This window comes from Silene latifolia, chromosome 7 (genome assembly GCF_048544455.1).
Source record: "Silene latifolia isolate original U9 population chromosome 7, ASM4854445v1, whole genome shotgun sequence".
Classification (NCBI taxonomy): domain Eukaryota; kingdom Viridiplantae; phylum Streptophyta; class Magnoliopsida; order Caryophyllales; family Caryophyllaceae; genus Silene; species Silene latifolia.
This window is the reverse complement of record NC_133532.1, coordinates 116033050-116041367: the sequence shown is the minus strand read 5'-3', so window position 1 is coordinate 116041367 and position 8318 is coordinate 116033050. Positions and strand designations below refer to the sequence as shown.

General features: G+C 27.9%; 1 long non-coding RNA gene across 2 annotated transcripts; it reads left to right on the top strand.

Moving 5' to 3' along the window:
• Positions 1-2126: 2126 nt before the first annotated feature.
• On the top strand, positions 2127-3857 carry LOC141591266 (uncharacterized). Of its 2 annotated transcripts, none has more exons than XR_012520775.1 (4): positions 2127-2448; positions 3235-3290; positions 3390-3451; positions 3566-3857. It is a non-coding gene; the product is annotated as an uncharacterized LOC141591266 (long non-coding RNA). The 2 variants fall into 2 exon arrangements; XR_012520773.1 differs by having other exon boundaries at positions 3380-3451.
• The last annotated feature ends 4461 nt before the right edge of the window (positions 3858-8318 follow it).

Below are 8318 nucleotides of genomic sequence, written 5' to 3'. Positions count from 1 at the left end.
AGTCGCAACTTCTACATTAGTATGAGTTTCTTGCAAAAACAAAATCAACGGATGATATTTAAGGACGCATCTATGAAGGGAGTACCATTACTTTTGGTTCTGAGGAAGTGATAATGTCATTACATTTTTTTTTTAATATTATAACTAGTTTTAAAACCCGTGAAAAATTACGGGTTCTATACAAATTTCTTTTTTTTATTAATACTACTTGTATAAAATATATTTTGATTTGAAAACATTGCAGACGATAAAATAGGATGTAAATTATGAGATTGAACAGAATAACACGGTAATATAAACAATAATAATAATAATAATAATAATATGAGATTAGTAGAGAATAGAGGCATTGTATTTGTCGTTAAAATGTGGGTCTTTGTAAAAGATACAAAAAAAATCTAATCATGAGTAACACTTCTTCTTCTCTATTAACAACCTAGTAAATTAATGGGATTTAGGCATTAAATAGAGAGTTTTTTTGAATGTATATGTTGAACGGATGACGTTGCTCATTGCTCTGATGATTCATGATTTATGCTAACTCGTAAATTCAGTAATGATTTGCATTCTCAATTCATCATACTCAAATTAAATAGTCTATTTACATGTATATAGACATAAGTTTTTTATATAGAAATCAATGATTAATACTTATACATGGGTTATGTATTATGTAACTTCAAGATATTGGTGCTCCGGAGATTGAGGAGTTTCTTAACCCCCAATTTACCAAAGGCGGTCAAGTTTTTGTCCTTCAATAGCTAAAAGAAAAATAGTCTAACAAAGTGAACGAAGTAAGACTAATATAGTAATTGAATACATTGAATACGTATCTCTCCATTTCAAATTTAATTATCATTTGATATTTTTTTTTTCTCTTGTAAGAATTATCCGACAATATTGTGTCGATACTATCACTATAACTAAAAGGCCAAGAATAACTAATAGGCTAAAAACTTTAGCATAATTATTGGAACAAAAATAGATAGGCTAATATCAATTAAAATGATCAACGACATAAAAATAGATCCTCATAATGGTGATTACTCCATTTAAGACCTTCAGATTTGATCATCCATATGAACACATCCTCCAACATTAACTATCGTGTTAACTGATATTGAACTAATATCTGAAATAAAAAAAATTGATAATTCTTAAATTGTGTTCTGTACTCACCGATTGTCATGTATTAATAATTAAAATAGGAAAATCTCCCTAAAAAAGAAATTCCAAGAAAAAAAATGAGAAACATCATGCTACCTCTTAAAAAATCCACATATTTGTCGATAGTCATTTGCACGTATCGATCTCCAAGTATGTCATGCTCCTGAAAATTCAATCAATTGTACAAATTAGTATTATGCCAAAATCAATTGTACACGAAATACAAAATTGCATAAGATATACCGAGTATATGTAAAATATTATCAAATGAGTTTTGTATTAATAATTAAAATAGGAAAATCTCCCAAAAAAAAACAATTCCAAGGAAAAAAAAATGAGAAACATCATCCTCATAAAAAATCCACATACTTGTCGATTGGCATTTGCACGTATTGATCTCCAAGTATGTCATGGTCCTGAAAATTCAATCAATTGTACAAATTAGTATTATGCCAAAATCAATTGTACATGAAATACAAAATTGCATAAGATATACCGAGCATATTTAAAATATTATCAAATGAGTTTGACCAATATAAGTAAAATCTTATAATGGAAAAGAGAACATGAGAAAAACGAATGAGTTGTAGGTTGATAAAAAACTATAATAAAAATGCATGTCTATTGTTGTGCTCATGGAATAAACATTATCATCTCAAGAAAAAAAAGTAGTAATTAAGAAGTCATAATATCATCAAAAGTTTTAAGGTAAACTAAAAATATGAATCATTATAAAGAAACTTGAGAAATGAGTTATGGAGAAAGAAGATGAAAAGTATGGTTAAATGCTTGTGGTGAACTGAATAAAGTATTGAAGTGGAAGAAGATAAAAAGTTTATTGTCTTCTTTAATTTTTTTCTAATCCCCCTACTACTAAGAGAATAAAAACTCTTAGTAGTTTTCCCGCCTAAGAAAATAATTCTCAAAACTATATATGGAAACAATATTACATTTATATTTACCTCTTTTCACTACTACAAAAAAGACTTCTTACGACGCTCATCTAACGGCGCTCAGCCCAATAAACGCTGAATTAAGTTCAATTAACCCAAAAATAAGGCGCTTCTAAAAAGCGCTTGATAATAGCGCCGTGGTTTTCAGCATATACAATACGCGGGAGGCAAGAAATGAAAATTTTATTCTACCGCCTATCTCCCTTGTCTACGCATATAGCCTTGAAACTTGAAATTAAAACCTCCCACCACTCAGTATATTCATATCTTCTAGAGATGGGAGAGAATTGAGATGCTAACCCTCATGGTGGCCAAATTAACATACGAGGTTTTCTGCTTCTTTCAATCTTTCTGGTTCTTTTTGTATATTTGTATATATATTTTGGTTGATTTTAGAGTTTTAATTGTCTTTTTACTTATATTTCTTTTTTTTTTTCTCCCAGTAGAAAATTGGGGGTTTCTTTGTTTTGGTTGAACTCGAGAATTACATTCATTCTATCATTATGTAATTGTATATGTTATAATCTTATTCATTCAGTTGTATATGTGATCTCGAAAATTGGGGGTTTCTGGTGGAACTCGAAAATTGGGGGTTTCTTTGTTTTGGTATGCTGCTTTGAATATGACATCCCATTTTGAGGGGTAAACTGTGTTAATTTTCCTGTTAGTTCTTCATTGTTTAATTGCAGGGCTAATTTCGTGGCTGTGTGTAATTACTCCTTTGTGAATAGTTATAGTTTTGTATTGCACCTTATTGTGAAAGGAAGTTGAACTTGTGGCCTGAGTAGTGACTTGTGTCTTGATTGTGGTGCAAATGGTTTTATACTTCAACAATTCTTGTTTAAGACACTGCCTTAACTTAAGCATTTAAGGCACCTCATAATGGATTATAATGGAGACGAAAATGGAAAGAGTTTGTGAGACGTCTTAACTTCAGACGGTCTTAAGCAAGCCCTACTCTCTATAGTTTATGATTCCCTGCCCTGTCTTTCTCAATATCCTTCTTTTAGATGTTGACAGGCGCCTTTGACTACCATTTCTTATCTGACCCCCCCCCTTTAAAAGTGCGTGCTTGTACAAGTATAGTTTGACATTATTTGTAATATTAATGTAGGAATGGATCTTTTCGACTAAGGTAATTGGAATATATGATACGCAACTCGCCAAATGGTATGTGCTAGTTTTCTTAATCCTTGTTTGAATGAAAACATCTGAAGGAAAATGGATAGGAGGGGACATAACTACAATTGTTTGTTTAGCAATATGCAGGTAGAGCAAATTAGATGAGATATAATATGTAGGAGAAACTCATACTGATATACTTATTGCTGGTACATACATCTCTTTATTCATTTCATTGCTTTACACGAGTTCCATATGCCAACTGTTTTTCATTGGTGAAATAAATCCTAAGGGCGTTAAGTTTTTCTTTGCACTTGTTGCAGATTGATGTTTGCGAGAGAACATGAAATTTTTCCAAGTTGACAATGGATTGAAATATGTTATGCAGGCAGATAGTAGGATGAAGCATGCTAGAGTAACCATCGTATTGCTTATGATATGTCACTGAGACAGTCAGTCAATAGGTTGTATTGTACTTCAGCTTTCTACAGTATATAGTTTAGCATCGAGTTTATTTTTGCTGTATTGTTTTTTAACAATGGTTTGTAATACATGGAATGGGGCATGTATCCAACAATATTGTTTTTATTCAATAAAAATTCTTTACGTTGAAATTGTGACATATGTATGCTTAATCACACATTGTTGTAATAGGCACTGAGATTCTATAGAAATATGCGTACATTTATGAGAGATGTTTTAATAAGCGGTGTTAGCATGAAGCTAACCCTTAAATGCTCTGATGTTTCATTGTATACCTGATAACAATGTTGCGGCGCTATTATACAATATATACCGACGCATATAATTAGCGCCTTAAAAGGACCTAGCGGCGTAGGCAAAGCCGACGCTTTTGATAGCGTCGGTATAGCCCTTAGCGACGCTATTTAGCGCCTGTAAAAGAAAATAAAAGCGCTGCAAGAAGCCTTTTTTGTAGTAGTGTTTACAAGAAATAATTTTATTATCCTAATTTATTAGTATACAATCATTTTCATAAATGTTATCCTTCATCAATTACACTCTAAAATTACGCAAATCTCCTTTTTATAATATTATCCTTCATTAGTTAGACTCTAAATATGGTTTTCTAAATGACTTAACAAATTTTTATGTATTTTTTTTGTTAAAAATAAAAAATAAAAATAAAAATATTAGTTAATTATTTGTAAATTGTCTTTTTAAATGCGTAGTATACTGTTTTTACCTGTTTTCGTTATAAGGTAATATGCATTTTAATTAGATTTTACATCACTTAATTTTATTTTATGTCATATCATATAACGATATAACATTATAATGTTATTTTTAACAGTAAAGTAAAAACAGTTTCAGACAGAAATAACGTAACTTAAAGTGTCTTTTGATGATAGTAAACTTTCGTTTTCTACCTCTTACTAAGATTATTTTTAGTACTCCGTACATTATAACATTAAACTCCAAGTATAGTTAATTTATACAATTAATTTTATAAGAAAAATTCTTTATAAAACAAATCTAAAAAATACCGTGTTGTAGCACGGGAACTATACTAGTATTGTAATTGTAAGAATAAATATTAGGGGACATAAAAGAAAATAATTATGATGATGAGACTTGTAATATGACTTCTTGAAATCATGTGGTTATATCACATATCATTTAAAAATGTACTCAATGTTCGCCTTTTTATACTATCTATAAATACTATTAAAAGGCTACCCTAAAATGTCCAATTAAGTCCACGTAGACAATGCCACGTAGGATAAAAAAAGCCACGCAGACATTTGAAGCTCACATCAGCCCCATAACCCAAATGCCACACACACATTCATACCCAATTACCCCGTCTCTTATCATCAATGTTCCTACCGACAACGACAATCCCCTTTTTTCGCTCATTTCGTTAACCGACATTAATTTATTATTACATGGCATTAATTTAATTCATTTATCTATAAATTAATTTAGTTCACTTATCTATAATATTAAAAGATATTATCTACATTCTTAAATGATTTTTGTATATTAAACATATTATTTTCCCAAATTTATGTAAACCTTAGAAATTTACATCAAAATTTCATAATTTATAATTAATATTGACATTTTAATTGAAATTTTTGTTATAAAACATGTTAATAAAATTTATAATTTATAATTGAAATTGAAATATTTGTAATAAAACATGTTATTAAATTAATTAAAACTCTTCATATTACTTACCACCCACCATTTTTATTAACATTTTTTCCTATTTAATTCATTTTTTTTAATTAAACATGGAAATAAATTGATTAAAACTCTTCATAATACTTAACACCCACCAAATTAATTAAAATTTTTTCCTATTTAATTGATTTTTATAATATAATATGTCAATAAATTGATTAAAACTCTTTATATTACTTAACAGTTAACACCCATAATTTTCATTGATATTTTTTCCTATTTAATTCACCTCTTGAGTTTCTCGGCAATCAATTATATAATTAAATAATACCACAAAATAAATTAAAAATAAAAATAAAATATTGGAATTTATGGTTGTATAATGGCTATAAAACCTACTTATAAAACCTATAATAGTTTCTATCTATAAAATCTTATTAAAAGGTTAACTTAAAAAATGTGACATTGCAAGTTTAATTGTGACGTGACAACTTTTAATGTGACATGGTAAGAAAAAAGTGATATGGATTACCAATTTAAGAAAATTTAAAAATATAAGGTAAAAAAATTTAAAAAATTGTAAGGTATAAACACAAAAAAAGAAAGAAAAAAAATTGTAAAACATTGATCTCCTCTCTTATTTTTTTTATTTATTTACCTTATTTATTTAACCATTATTTCATTTATTTAATGAAATGACCTTTTAACTTTCCTTTCATCATTACTATATATACTCCATATTTATGTACCATATTTTTTTATTTTTCTTTTATTCATAAAATTTTGAGAGAATTTGTAATAGAATTTTTCATATATATAACTATTATATTTACCCTAATTTTTAGTTTTATTCAAAAAAATAGCACCTAAAGTATACATAGAAAAGTAAACTAATTGTTTCGTTTTTTATTTTTCGTATGTTTTGTATTAATTTGTTATTATTTTTTGTGTTTGTATTAATATTGCAGGAGAATGAATTTCCAACTTTATTCAAAAAATTGGTAGGTAAGGTATAGTTAAAGAACTAAATTAATTATTTTGCTTTTTATTTTTATTATGTTTTGAATTAATTAGAATCTTATTAGTTACTTTTTTGTGTTTATATTAATATTGCAGGAGAATAAATTTTCAACTTTATTCAAAAAATTGGTAGGTAAACTATACAATGAGAACTAAATTAATTGTTTCACTTTTTATTTTTACTAGTATTGGTGCCCGGCTTCGCCCGGCTACCTCTACTTACCATTAATTTTTTTTTTTCATTAAATAAAATTAGTTAAAGTTGCATAACCCATAAATTTATCATTAATATATTTTTCTATTTTTATCTTAAAATTACGGTGAAATAAATTTTGAGACAAATTCAATACTCCCGCCATTAATATTTTACTCTGGTTAATGAAACAATAGTAATAACATTTCACTACTTGCCCGTAATCATTGTTACTTTCACTACTCCCGCCGTAATTATTGTTACTGTCAATACTGCCGCATTAATATTGATAATTTCACTACTCCCGCCGTAATTATTGTTACTTTCACTATTGCTGCATTAATATTGATTATTTCACTACTTCCGTTGTTGTTTATACCACTTTCACTAATCTCGCTAATAATATTGTTACTTTTACTATTCAAATGAGTGATTACTATCATATAACTATATCCAATGTTACTAAAATTCTTTTCTTTTTTCTACTTAGGCATGCAATTTTAAGAGGATTATATATTTATATAAATATATTACATATATGCATTAAATCAAATCGAAAGAATTATGTAATTTATATATTATGGAATCTAACTTGAAATATTTATAACCTACTTATATTATATTTTTGTATGTTTAATAATTAACATCTCTATATATATAATTTTATGATGATAATAATTAATACCATAAGTGTGCATGTTTATACTAATTAATTATTTTATTTTAAGGAAATTGACCATCTTCTATAAATATTTAGGAAAATTACCAAGTATCTTTTTTATTTTAGTCTCCTTGAAAATGACCATCTTAATTAATTATTTTATTTCAAGGAAATTGAACATATTTTAGTCTCTTACAAATGTTTAGGAAAATTACCAAGTTTCTATATAATTTAATTTTAACCCAAACTATATAATATTTGCATTGAGATCCCTTAATCGGGTCCATCACACGGTGCTAGTGATTTAAAACTATATAGTATAATTAATTTCTATAACTTTCTTTAATTACATTGAAGTCCCTTGGTTTCTGGATTTAATATATAGTATTGATTATGTTTTGAATTAATTAGAATTTTATTAGTTATTTTTTTGTGTGCTTGTATTAATATTATAGGAGGATGACATACTCACATATCAATAACAATGCACGAGATTCGAAATAATGGCTATGGATCTTCTTTACAGATTTTTTTCTTGGTTTGGATGACTTTTTCATTTTTGTCAGTTTTTCTTTTTTCTACAATGGTGTATTAGAAATATCGAATGGTAGCAAAAATCTTTAATAAGTTATTGACATGTTGTTGCATTATTGCCCTTTACTCTTTTCTACACTTTAGTCTCCTTTGTTTTTTTTTTGGTGTTGACCAGGAGTATCCCCTACCGACAGCTGGGACAATCTCCTTCGGGGTACTGAAGGCAATTTAATGGGTTGACCCCTCCCAAGTTTGGCTTTTTCATTCGCAAGAGTCAGGAATCGAACCTCTGACCACATGTTTAAGAGATGAGAGCCCTTACCACTCACACCAGCCAACTTTAGTCTCCTTTGTAACACTTATGTTCTATTTTTACTTTGTCAAACAGGTTACAAATCAAATTGCTTAGCCAAATTATTAAAGTACGATGCACATGTCAATTTAATCTTATCATAGTGTTATAATATGCATAAATAGTAATTAGTTAGAAACCGATTCTTATTCTCCAATTCATTGTTTC